Raw genomic sequence first — 12,879 nt, 5'->3', positions numbered from 1 at the left:
CTTGCTTCATTGTCTAGTTACTGGGCTCTTTCTCCAGTGGTTCATGGTCATTGTCGCCTACAAGGAGCTTTCCCAGAGACCTCACAAGTGCCAGTTTATACTAAGTAGTAGGTAGGAGCAGAAGTAATTTGGAAACTACATACCTCTTGATTCCAGACTTTAAGATCCAAAATACAATTTTAAAAGTAGGGAAGCCGGCTCTTTTCACAAGATGGCGCCGAAAGCGAAGAAGGAAGCTCCTGCCCCTCCCAAAGCGGAAGCCAAAGCAAAGGCATTGAAGGCCAAGAAGGCAGTGCTAAAAGGCATCCACAGCCACAAAAAAAAGAAGATCCGTACATCACCCACCTTCCGGCGGCCAAAGACTCTGAGACTCCGGAGGCAGCCCAAATATCCTCGGAAGAGCGCCCCCAGGAGAAACAAGCTTGACCACTATGCCATCATCAAGTTCCCCCGACCACGGAGTCTGCCATGAAGAAGATAGAAGACAACAACACACTTGTGTTCATTGTGGATGTCAAAGCTAACAAGCACCAGATCAAACAGGCTGTGAAGAAGCTTTATGACATTGATGTGGCCAAGGTCAACACCCTGATCAGGCCTGATGGTGAGAAGAAGGCATATGTTCGACTGGCTCCTGATTATGATGCTTTGGATGTTGCCAACAAAATTGGGATCATCTAAACCAAGTCCAGCTGGCCAATTCTAAATATATAACTTTTCACCATAAAAAAAATAAATAAATAAAAAAAAAATAAAAGTAGGGAAGCCATTGGCGGTGTGGAAGACAAAATTAACTTAAAAAGAAACCAACAAAAATGGGTCAAACTTACCCAGTAGTTATATAAATGTTTATATAATAATATAATGTAATTATATATAAATGTTTACCCATCCCCACATGGATAAGGGGAGTGCAGACAGGAAAGCTTTTGTGGTGAAGGCAAGTGTGAAGGAAAATATTAATTTCTTCACTATTTATTTCTACAAGGAAATAGTTAAGGAAAAGATAATACTTTAGAAGTGGCCCTAAACATTTAAGTTCAAGCCTGAAGTGCCAAATATTGAAATGAATATTTGGCCTTAGGCCCAAGGCAAATATCACCATTATAAATCTAAACTTATGAAACAGAATAAATTTGAATTTTAGAAATACAGCTATTGGGCAGCGCCTGTGGCTCAAAGGAGTAGGCCAACAGCCCCATATGCTGGAGGTGGCGAGTTCAAACCCAGCCCCGGCCAAAAACTGCAAAAAAAAAATACAGCTATTATTAAAATTTTCTTATTCAAAAAATATTTTTTTTGTTATTCAAATAAATAGTGGTAAGTTACCAAGCAAGCAATGGGCACAGTGCCCAATGCACACAAAAGTCAATACTATGGCACTGGATTCTGAGAAGAGAAAGATTTGATTGGCAAGGAGACAGGAGACAATGCTCAGAATCTGTCTCCATGAGCTGGGGGCTGGTGCAGGTTTTCTAGGCTGAGGGTAATGAGGCCTGATCTGATTTGATCCATTGCAATAAAGTAATACCAGGAGGCCTGATCTGACTGGTTCATGCTATGGGATGATGCCAGTGCTCTATATGGTTGGATCATGAATCATGCTATGCTTATTAGACGATCCAAAGCTCCCAATAATAATATGATAGAGGATGTCAGAAATAACTAAAAATTCAACAGGCAAAAGAATAGGAAAAGCCATTCAAAAGAAATGTATAAAGGGACATGAAGGCACAAAGTAATTAGCAAAGTACATTTGAAATAGCAGGAGAATACATGATTGAGGGAGAAGCAAGAGACGCAGTTAGAGGACTGTAAGTGGTCAGACAGCAGTGTGACTTTGGAAAAGGACAAGACTACAGGCACGGAGGGAAGCCAAGAGTGGCTTTCAGGTTTCTATTTTGCATGGCTAAGTAGCCTGCGATTTACTAATTAGGAGATTTTGAAGATCAGAGTTAAAATCAGGAGGAAGAGTTCAGTCTTAGACAAGTAAAGGTAGAAATATCAATGTGCCTTCACCCTACGTATATTTGAGTCCAAAACTCAGCAAACAAGACTGGGATATAAATATACATGTGAGAGTCATCATCATATAGGGGGTAGGTAAAGCCTTCAAAGAGGATGACCTTCAAAGTCATTCAAGATGAGTGTTGAAAAAGAGAAGAGTAGAGGACTCAGGGCACTGCCATCAAAAACAACAGAGGAAGCTAGATAGGGAAAGAATGATTAAAAACTGAACAGCACAGGTGAATGCGACAACATAGAAGCCAAAGAATAAGAAAGAGAAGGAGGAGGAGAAAGATGAGGAGGAAGAAAAAAAGGAGGGTAAGAGGTAGAGGAGCAGGAAGAGGAGGAATGAGAAGAAGAGGAGAGGAGATAGATTTCTATAAAATTGATTTGCCACCAAGTGACTGACTATTCTCCTTGAGGGATGATACCATGTCAGGGACTCAGCATTGATTTTCATTGTGGCAGTTTGAACATTCAACAGTCATGCTTGGGCAGTAGCTAGACCTGCCTGTGTAAGTGTGTGCCTATGACGATGATCCCGTGCACAGCCTCCATCTGTGCCACCAAGTTTACTCCACTCATGCATCCACTAAGCCAGAACTGAAATGACTAATGACAGAGGCTGGCTGACATCAACTGACTGAGCCATCAACATACGATATAAAGATCTTCACATTCCGTGCCATTCTTATACATTTACCCACATAGCTCTGCCCCAGACCTCCTTTTCCCCTGTACCTAAATGTTTTACCTCCTGGCCTCTGATCAGCCAGCCAAGCCATTTACCACAGCCCATCTGTCTATGTAAATTCTAACCTTGAGCCATATTTCTTTCCACATAAAGTGGAAAGGCTACTCAATGTTTTACCCATAGAGAGGTCATCTCACTTCTCTAGTTCTGATGCAACCCATTTATGAACCAAGCTCAAGCACTTTCCCACTCCTTCAGGTGGTCATAAGGCAAAACCCATACAGCTGTAGGTATGGAGGGAAAGTACTTATGCAACAGTGGTCATCTGATGATGCTGACACTTTTTTTTTTGAGATAGAGTCTCACTCTGTCACCCTGAGTAGAGTGCCGTAGCATCATAGCTCACAGCAACGTCAGACTCTTGGTCTCAAGCCATCCTCTTGCCTCAGCCTCTCAAGTAGCAAGTTGTTCTATTTTTAGTAGAGACAGCATCTCACTCTCAGGCTGGTCTTGAACTCCTGAACTCAAGCAATCTTCCTGTCTCTGCCTCCCAGAGTGCTAGGACCCAGCCTGTGATGCTAATACTTTGATCTTTCCCACAAGCTTGGGAAATTAATTGTGATTGTTTAACTCACCCCACCACAGTAGCTCTAGTGAACTAATACAGCCCTTTTCCTCCATTATCAGGCCCAGTATATCCCTAGCCAGGTTACTCTGTGACTTAATTCGAGTTATTGGCCCAGTGGCAAGGATAGAAAGCAGGACTGATCTTGAAAGGCCTCATGTCCAGCAGTAGGGAGGCCTCTGCATCATCTTCAAGCAAGGCAGAAGGACCAGCTCTAGGGAGAAAAGATTGCATCTCTAGGCTCTAAGGGCTCAGGGAACTTTGGGAATTAAAGATTCTGGGGTGCAGATGTCCTCATCCCACGTGTCAATGTCTCACTCTTTCCTAACCAGCATAGGAAAGTCAGTATAGCCAATTTTGCCAACAGTGTGAATTTAATCTTCTTTTTGGTTCTGAAACTCTTATGATTAAGTTCTAGACCTAGCCCTCAGTTCTTCCTTCTTTTCAGTTGCAGAGGACAGCCTCTTTATTTCTTAACAAAAAAGCCCTTTGGCTTCCATGCTTAGTTGTTAATTGCCAAATTAGTCACTCTCAACATTTCATTACATTTCTTTAACGTGTCACCTGAGCTTTGTATTAGCCCATTTATATTTCCTTCATATATCTCAAATACCCAATCCATTGCACCTGCCAGAGTGTTTCCTTCTACTAGAAAATACAGTTCACTAGTAGTGAAAGTTTTAACAGTCTCACTACAATTGTTCCAGGGATTGTCTGAGCTGCATCTACCAGCAGGGTTGATATTCTCATTGTTAGCCTGGAAGTAGGTGACCCATCACTGAAATCCCATTACAGAGATTACTTTCTTGAGCCACTCCTGACACTAACTGCGGCAGTTGGACTTCCCAGGAAGTGTATTCTAAGATGGAGTTCAGTATGCAGGAACTTTATTAGAGAGTGCTCTTGGGATCAATAACTGTGGAAAGCAAAGGACAGAAACAGGACAGAGAGGGAGAAGTTGAGCTATAACATAATCTCAACAAAGGCCTCTGCAGCCCCTCTTGGAAGCTCTGAAACTTGAATTCTTGAGAGTTACTCCAATTTGGGATAAGAGACCTGTGCCTTTATACCTCCGCATCAACCAGGGATTGGGTATAGGCCACCCTATCCAGAGAAAGGGAGTGAGACCTTGGCCAAGCAGTTCTTTTCAACCAAGGCCTTTCCAGAAAGGACTGACAGCTAGGCTCTCTCTGCCCATAGCACTTCTAGCAGCTGGTGGATTATGTCTCTCATTCCTGAAGGATAGCAGGGTGGCACATTACAGAATGAACTATATGCCACCAAACTGAAATAGGTAGGTCCATTTGTTTTTCAATATTCAGTGACTGTTTTGTTTTCCCTCTTTTGATTAAATGTAGTTTTTAAAAAAAATTTTTTTTTTTTTTTTTGAGACAGAGCCTCAAGCTATCGCCCTGAGTATAGTGCCATAGCGTCACAGCTCACAGCAACCTCCAACTCCTGGGCTTAAGCGATTCTCTTGCCTCAGCCTCCTGAGTAGCTGGGACTATAGGTGCCTGCCACAGCGCCCAGCCATTCTTTGGTTGTAGTTGTCATTGTTTGGTAGGTCCAGGCCGGATTCGAACCTGCCAGCTCTGGTGTATGTGGCTGGCGCCTTAGCCACTTGAGCTACAGGCGCCACCTGGTTTTAAAATTTTTAAAGACATTAAAATAATTTACTTTTAATTTTATCAAAATTAAAAATCTCAATTATATAACAAAATTTTATTTAAATAAAAATAGATTTTGCATAAGTGAAAAAACATTTTTTGAGACAGAGTCTCAAGCTGTCGCCCTGGGTAGAGTGTTGTGGCGTCACAGCTCACAGCAACCTCAGTCTCTTGGGCTTAACCGATTCTCTAGCCTCAGACTCCCAAGTAGATGAGACCACAGGTGCCTGCCACACACCTTGTTATTAAGTGAAATTTTTAATTATTAAGAACATTTAATAGGCCAGACATGGCGGCTCACACCTGTAATCCTAGCACTTTGGGAGACCACAGTAGGAGGATTGCTTGAAACCAGTCATTTGAGATCAGCCTGAGCAACAGAGTGAGACTCTAACTCTATAAAAAAATTTTAATTAGCTTGGTGTGGTGGTGGTGTGCACCTGTAGATTGAGAGGCTGAAGTGGGAGAACTGCTTGAGCTCAGGAGTGTGAGGTTGCAGTGAGCTAGATTGTACCACTGCACTCCAGCGTTCCAAAAAGAAAGAAAGAAAAAGACTAAAAAGTAATTTTAAGAAAAAAAATTTTAATAAATAAAAATGTAAGGGAGGCCAAGGCGGGTGGATTGCTTGAGCTTACAGGTTCAAGACCAGCCTGAGCAAGAGCAAGACCCCTGTCTCTAAAAATAGCCAGGCATTGTGGTGGGCGTCTGTAGTCCCAGCTACTTGGGAGGCTGAGGCAAGAGAATTGCTTGAGCCCAAAAGCTTGAGGTTGCTGTGATATGACGCCACCACCCTCTATCGAGGGTGACAAAGTGAGACTGTGTCTCAAAAAAAAAAAGTAAGTAAAATCCAATACTTTCAAAGAAACCTTCCCTAATTTTCTGCCCTAGTCCCTTTTTCCTCTGTAGGTAACCATTTTATTAATGCTTCACTTATCTTTCCATTTTTAAATATATAAGTAAAATTTTAAAATATAAGTAAATACATATGCACATATATATTCACACATTATATTTCTACCCCTTTCTTAGTCAAAATTAGCATGCTGTAAACACTGTTCATTTGGTTTTCATCATTTAACAATATGCCTAAAGAACACAGAATGTAAGTATTAAGCCATCTTTCTCATTTCCTTTTATAGCTGCATACTCCTCATTATGTGAATATCCTATCGTTTATTTAATCAGCCTCCTACTGAGGGGCTTTTGGATACTTTCCATGTTTTGCTATCACAAAGAATCCTGTAGTGAATAACCTTGTGCCTAACTTTTATTTTTGCCTTTTTTATTTTTTTTGCAAGTGTTTCCTTGGGATAATGGAATTGTTGAGTCAAAGGGTAAATGCAAATGTAATTCTGCTAGATCTTGCCAAATCCTCCTCCATAGAAGTTTTATCATTTTTCACACACACTGGCCACAAATGAGCCTCTTTTCTCACAATCATGTCAACAAAGCAGTTTGTCCAATTTTGGATTTTTGCCTATTTCATAGGTGATAAATGGGTCTTAATACAGCTACAACTTGCCTTTTATCTTATTATGAGCAACATTGAACATATTTTCAAATGATTAAGGATATTTCCTTTTTCTGCAAACTGACTCTTATTTAATTTGTCTACTTATGTATATTGTTTGTTCATTCTGCATTTTTAGAAGCCATTTGTGTATTACATTATGAACTCTTTCTGGTATATATTGCAATTTTTTTTCTAATTGTCATTTGTTTTTCACCTGCTTTATCTTTATGCCGTGGAACTTTTTTATGCAGTCAAATTCATCAATCATTTTGCTTCTAGGGAAGTGTTTCTTCATTCTTAATAAAGAAATTCACCCATTTTATACTGTTTTTATGCTTTCATTATACATTTAGATTTCTGATACATTTGGTTGCTGTGGGTTTTAAAGACTCAGCCTCCTTACTTCAACTACTGTCAATTCTGAAGGACCATTCCAGCTTCAGATCTTTTCATAGGGTCTTCAGAGGCCTTTGTTGAAACTGTAATGGTATCCGATCCATTGTATGAAGTAAGAAATGAATCCAATTTTATCTTTGTCAGTAGTTGTGTCAACATAACTTATTAAACAGTCCCTATTCTGTCCCTCCCCCGTTTTGAGACCTTACTTTTATCCCATACTAAATTTTTTTATGTTCTTAAGTCTATTTCCAGATTTCCTACCCTGCTCCACATGTCTGTGTGTATATATGCCCAAACCACCCTTTCCATGATAGCAGTTTTATAACATGTTTTGATGATATCTCTTAGGGTTAGTCGTCCCCTTTGCTACTTTCATTTTTGGCTATTTCTGAGTATTGTCATTTGTCTATTCTTCCATAAGAACTTTATAATCAATTTGTCTAGTTCTATAAAACTCGGATGTTGATTTTATCTGGTGCTATGTTTTAAGTGACGGATGATGTCCTCTCCAAAATTCAAATTGAAACTTAATCCCTAATGCAACGTTATTGATAGGTGTGTCTTTGGAGGTGATTAAATCATGAGGGCTCCACCCTCATGAATGGGATTAGCTTCTAATAAGAGGGCTCAAGGTTGAATGGAGCACTCTCTTGGCCTTCTGCCACATGAGGACACAGCATTCATCCCATCTGAGGATAAAGCAAGGCAGCATCTTGGAAACAGAGAATAGCCTTTGTTACTGAGGTGTGGGTTCACTACCCAGCATAGAAACCAAAACTACAGCCCTGCCTTGTGAGAAAAGAAAAGCTTTATTGTGAGGCAAATAAGCAAGGAGACAAGAGGTGCAGAGTTGTTGGTTTCCAGAATCTGGTTGGAGGGCTTTAAATTGGACCATTCATGATAAGGTCTATTGAGGAAGATTTTAGCATCAGATTTTCCTGGCCAATGGACCCCTTGCTTCTAAAAGGGTTCTGACATTAAAGTTTCAGTCATGTCCTCTTCTTCTTGGCTCTTAAGGGAGAAACTAGTCATTCTCCCTGAAGATGTAAAGATTAAAGCTTTTTCTATTACACATGTATAGGCTACATGACTTACTGTTTTGGCTCTGTTATACCTGTAAGATAATTTAACATTCTGTTATTAACCAAGTAGGACCAGGACTGTGAGAAAATACATTTCTGTTCTTTATATTACTAAGATCTTTTCATTATAACAGCACAAAGACATTCAACTACATTAAATTTTTTAATTAATTTATGGGGCACTAATAATCTTTATAAAAATGCATCATCCTTTTTTTTTTTAAATGCATCATCTTAAGCAATAACATGCAGTAACTTTCTTTCTGCTCAAATCTACTTTTGCTTTTTTCAGGGGTGTTTTATAGTTTTCCTCATACAAATTTTATGTAACTAATAACTATTGACTTAGAAGTTGTAAAGGATTTATATTTCCATCTTGTAGATGAGAAAACTGAGGACCTGAATGACCAAGAGATTGCTTGAGATCCCAGGGTTAGCACTGGGACCCAGGTCTTCCAGTTCCCATCAGAGTGCTCCCCGCTATGCCACGTACAATTCTATAGCAGCATCAAGGAAACTAGGACCAGGCTTTGTCATTGTCAGATTTGTGCTCCCTCTTCCTGCTCTGTTCTTAAATTTTCTGAAACACTTTCCAGTTTCACTATTTGTGTCCTACCATTCTCCTCGGTGTACTCTTTCTTGCCAAGCTGTCCTTACCCCTCAGGCTTTAGGGTCTCTACCTGCACCTCTCCTTCTTCCCTTTCAATTCTGCTACCTCATAAATCCCATCATCCTTTATCTCCCCATCCTTACAGAAATATTTCATGTTAGTTATCTATTGCTGCATGACAAGTTACCCAAAATGTAGTAGCTTCAAAAAAAAAAATGTATTATCTCACAATGTTTTGTGGGTCAGAAATTCAAGGATAGCTAGGTGCTTCTTCCTTAAGGTCTTTCATAAAGTTTTAGTCAAACTCTCAGAAAAGTCTTCAGTTTCATCTGGAGGTTCAGTTGAAAAAAGATTCACTTCAAGCTCACTCTTGGTGGTGGTGACAGGATTCTTCATGGCTTGGGCTCTTGGACTAAGAGCTTCAGTTCCTCTCTGTTGATCAGGAGCCTATCTCAATTCCTTGCCATATAAGCCTCTCCATAGGGCATTCACAACATGGTAGTTGACTTTCTCAGAAAAACCAAGTGAGAGATGACATCTGCAACAGAAACCTTATCTTGGAGGTACCATCCCATTACTTTTGCCATTTGTTAATCACTAGATCTAGCTGACACTCACAGGAGGGGATTGCATAAGGGCATGAATACCATGAAGCAAAGACCACTGAGGGCCATCTTAAAGGCTGTGCACCATATTTTTCTTGCCCTTTAGACCAGATCTGGGAACCCTACTAGATGTTTTCTTAGCACCCTTTAGATCCCTTTCAGTTATCCCAATTATAATTCAACAATTAATTGTGTCATTTACAGTTTAATTTTATGATGTTTTATGAGGACTGTCAGCCTGAACAACCTCTCTACACAAATTTAAAAGTCAGGCAGGCATAGTGGTATGCACCTGTAGTCCCAGCTACTCAGAAGGCTAAGGCAGGAGGAGCACTTGAACCCAGGAATATGAGATTGCTGTGAGCTATGATGATACCACTGTACTCTAGTCCAGGCAACAGAGCAAGACCCTGTCAAGAAAGTAGAAATGGGGTGGGGGAGAAAGGGAGAGATGTAGGGATGGAGGTAAGAAGGGAGAAAGGGAAAGGAAAAGGGAAAGAAAGATGAAAAAAATGAAAATTCCACAAAACAAGGGGCCTTTTCCAACTTGTTTATTGTTACTAAACCTTGAGTCCAACAGCAGTGTTTTATACATTGCAAACAAATGTAATTTCTGATTGAAAGACTATAAGGTAAACTCAGCAATCCCTGAAGAATTATTTATTGCCACTGCTTCACACTCAATTTAGGTTAAATCTATTATAGGTATATTTTCAGCTAGAAATTCAGGCTCCCCAAGGACATAATCTTACTAGAGTGAAATACTATAATTATTGCAAATGCCAGATTTACCATATGCATATTTCTAAGTGGAGTCCTCTAGGCCTTAACATAAATAGAAAGAGGTGATTCACATTGAGCTGCTGTACTTTAAAAGGAAATAGAGTAGCAGAAGCACAAACCAGATTGTAGTGGGTTGTGGAGTGAATTGTAGATTTACAAAAATAGCAGAGACTGCTCTTATCCTGGCCAGGAGTTTAAAAATCAATCTTTGGTTAGCAGCATTTCTTAAAATTTTAAACCAAAATGAGTAAGGGACATTTTGAAGCTATCTTTTACAATAGGTAATTCACAGACGGAAAATCTGAATGCCACCTTCACGTATGAGAAGATGTTTCAAGATGTGATGTTGCACTGTGGTAGTCCCACTACTCAGCACTTAGGAGACTGAGGTAGGAGGATCACTTTGCCTAGGAGTTCACATCTAGCCTGGGCAATATAGCAAGATCCTATCTCTAAAAAAATTTTTTTAAATGTTTCAACAGTAATAAGAGGAATACACATCTAAATCACAGCAAATCACCATTTTATACCCATCAGATTGGCAAAAACAAATTTAAAGTTTGAAAAACACCAAGCATGATAATAGTATAGACCAACAACAACCCTCAAACACTTCTGATGAGAGAGGCAATAAAGCACTGTGTCTGAAAGTACAGGCTTTCGAGCCACTGTGCATGGTCTCAAATCCTTCCTCTGCCTCTTAAATAGCTGTGTGACTTTGGAAAAGCTACAAAATATCTTTGTGCCACCTGTAAAACTAGGGTGATGATAATAGATCCTATTTCAAGAGGATCTGGTATGAGTATTGATGAGTTAATATAACATGCTATGTAAATATCTGCTGGTATTATTATTAAAATGGAACAACTGTGCAACAACTATGTGTAAGTACAAGCAAGAACTAGTGCTTGACTAGTGCCAATAAAATCGAAGCTGTGCATAGCATACAATCTAGTGATTTTACTCCTAGGTGCATAAGCAACAGAAAATTTTAAGGAGGCATATGTGAAAAATTACATTGTAGCATTGTTTGTAATAGAGAAAACTGGAAACAATCAAAATGCCTGTCTGTAGGACAATGGTTTTTTTAAAATCAGTGATATAGTCATAATATAGTATTATGTTTCTCTACTATTTAGTCACTATAATAATATAGTGACTATAATATAGTATTTATAATATTATATTCTATTTTCTCTACTATATAGTCACTACTATAGTAGAGAAAATAAATAAATTAGTACAGTGGTTCTCAAACCTTAACAAGCATTATAATCACTGGAGAGTTTATTCAAACACAGATTATTGGACCCCACCACCAGTTTCTGGCTCAATGAGGGAATGGTGAGACCCAAGGATTTTCATTTCCCGAGTGATGGTGACACTGCTGGTCCAAGACCACACTGTAAGAATCCCTGAATTGAACGTTCATTAATCAACATGGACAAATCTTAAATACAGAATGTTGACTGGAAAAAGGGATTTGCAGAAGAATGTATATTTCCATATCATTTTATGTAAAGTTGTAAAACATGGAAAATAAACTTTACTACATGTGGACATACCACATATACACATGTAGTAAAAAGTTGACCAGGATCACAAAGCTAGTCAATTATGAGGCTAGATGAGATTCGAACCTATGGGTGTCTGGATCTAAAGGCAGTACATTTTCCACCAAAAGCTAATTATCAAAAGGTATCCTTTCCTTTCCTGTCAGAAGCAAGTTGACAAACCTGTGTAGATTCTACGTAAAGAACACCTGATGAAGCTAGGTGTGGCTCACACCTGTAATAATAGTGCCTCTGGGAGGACAAGGTAGGAGGATCACTTTAGCTCAGGAGTATGAAGTTGCCGTGGACTAGGCTGACACCATGGCACTCTAGCCAGGGCAAAAGTGTGAGACCCTGTCTCAAAAAAAAAAAAAAAATACAGTTAAAGAAAATTAGTCTAGTTATCAAGAAATCTGCAACAGTCTTTCATTGACATTGCTGAAATTATAACCCTCCTTTGTACCCGTATCACTTGTTTTCTAAACATACCTTGTATAGATCTCAGACATCTGATCCATGGCATCTGGTAAAATACAATTAAGATTCTAGGATGGGCGGCGCCTGTGGCTCAGTCAGTAAGGCGCCGGCCCCATATACCGAGGGTGGCGGGTTCAAACCCGGCCCCGGCCAAACTGCAACCAAAAAATAGCCGGGCGTTGTGGCGGATGCCTGTAGTCCCAGCTACTCGGGAGGCCAAGGCAAGAGAATCGCATAAGCCCAGGAGTTGGAGGTTGCTGTGAGCTGTGTGATGCCATGGCACTCTACTGAGGGCCATAAAGTGAGACTCTGTCTCCACAAAAAAAAAAAAGATTCTAGGATGAATTCTTCCTAGAAAAAGTGCTTTGAAAAGTGGACTGGGTGCCGGCATCAGTGCATAGCTTCCCAGTGTACTTCAAAAGATGTACAGATATTCAGCAGTGAGGTATGTAGCAGTTTTCCTAGTAGGAGTTCGCAAACTTAATTGTCCGACCTTGTATAGTAAAAATCAGGTGGCAGTGTGCTATGGGAAAATCTGAAGCAAAAGACAAATACACTCCCCCCAAATATTAAAAATGGTCCACAAAAGAAGTGTTTAGTTAAGTGTCTGGTGGTGAACATTAAGTAGGTAGTCCAAGGTAAAACCCTGGTTATCTTGAAAGCTGGACTGTGGGAAATATGGGAGGTCAGGTCTATTTCTGATTTGTCTGAGTGTCCTCAGCACCTTGCACATAATAGGGGCCTAACAGATAAATGTCAACCCCATGTGTTCATGCATCAATAATTCAATTCACAATAAGGGACATTTTGCCAAGTAGAGATCCACTAGCTACAAAGAAATGAAAATGTCTAGCTTCCAGTGAC

General features: G+C 39.8%; 1 pseudogene across 1 annotated transcript; it reads left to right on the top strand.

Moving 5' to 3' along the window:
• The first annotated feature begins 203 nt into the window (after positions 1-203).
• On the top strand, positions 204-745 carry LOC128596697 (60S ribosomal protein L23a-like; annotated as a pseudogene). Its single transcript, XR_008383124.1, has one exon. The product of XR_008383124.1 is annotated as a 60S ribosomal protein L23a-like (transcript).
• The last annotated feature ends 12,134 nt before the right edge of the window (positions 746-12,879 follow it).

This window comes from Nycticebus coucang, chromosome 10, assembly GCF_027406575.1.
Source record: "Nycticebus coucang isolate mNycCou1 chromosome 10, mNycCou1.pri, whole genome shotgun sequence".
Taxonomy (NCBI): Eukaryota; Metazoa; Chordata; class Mammalia; order Primates; family Lorisidae; genus Nycticebus; species Nycticebus coucang.
This window is presented reverse-complemented; position numbering and strand designations above follow the sequence as displayed.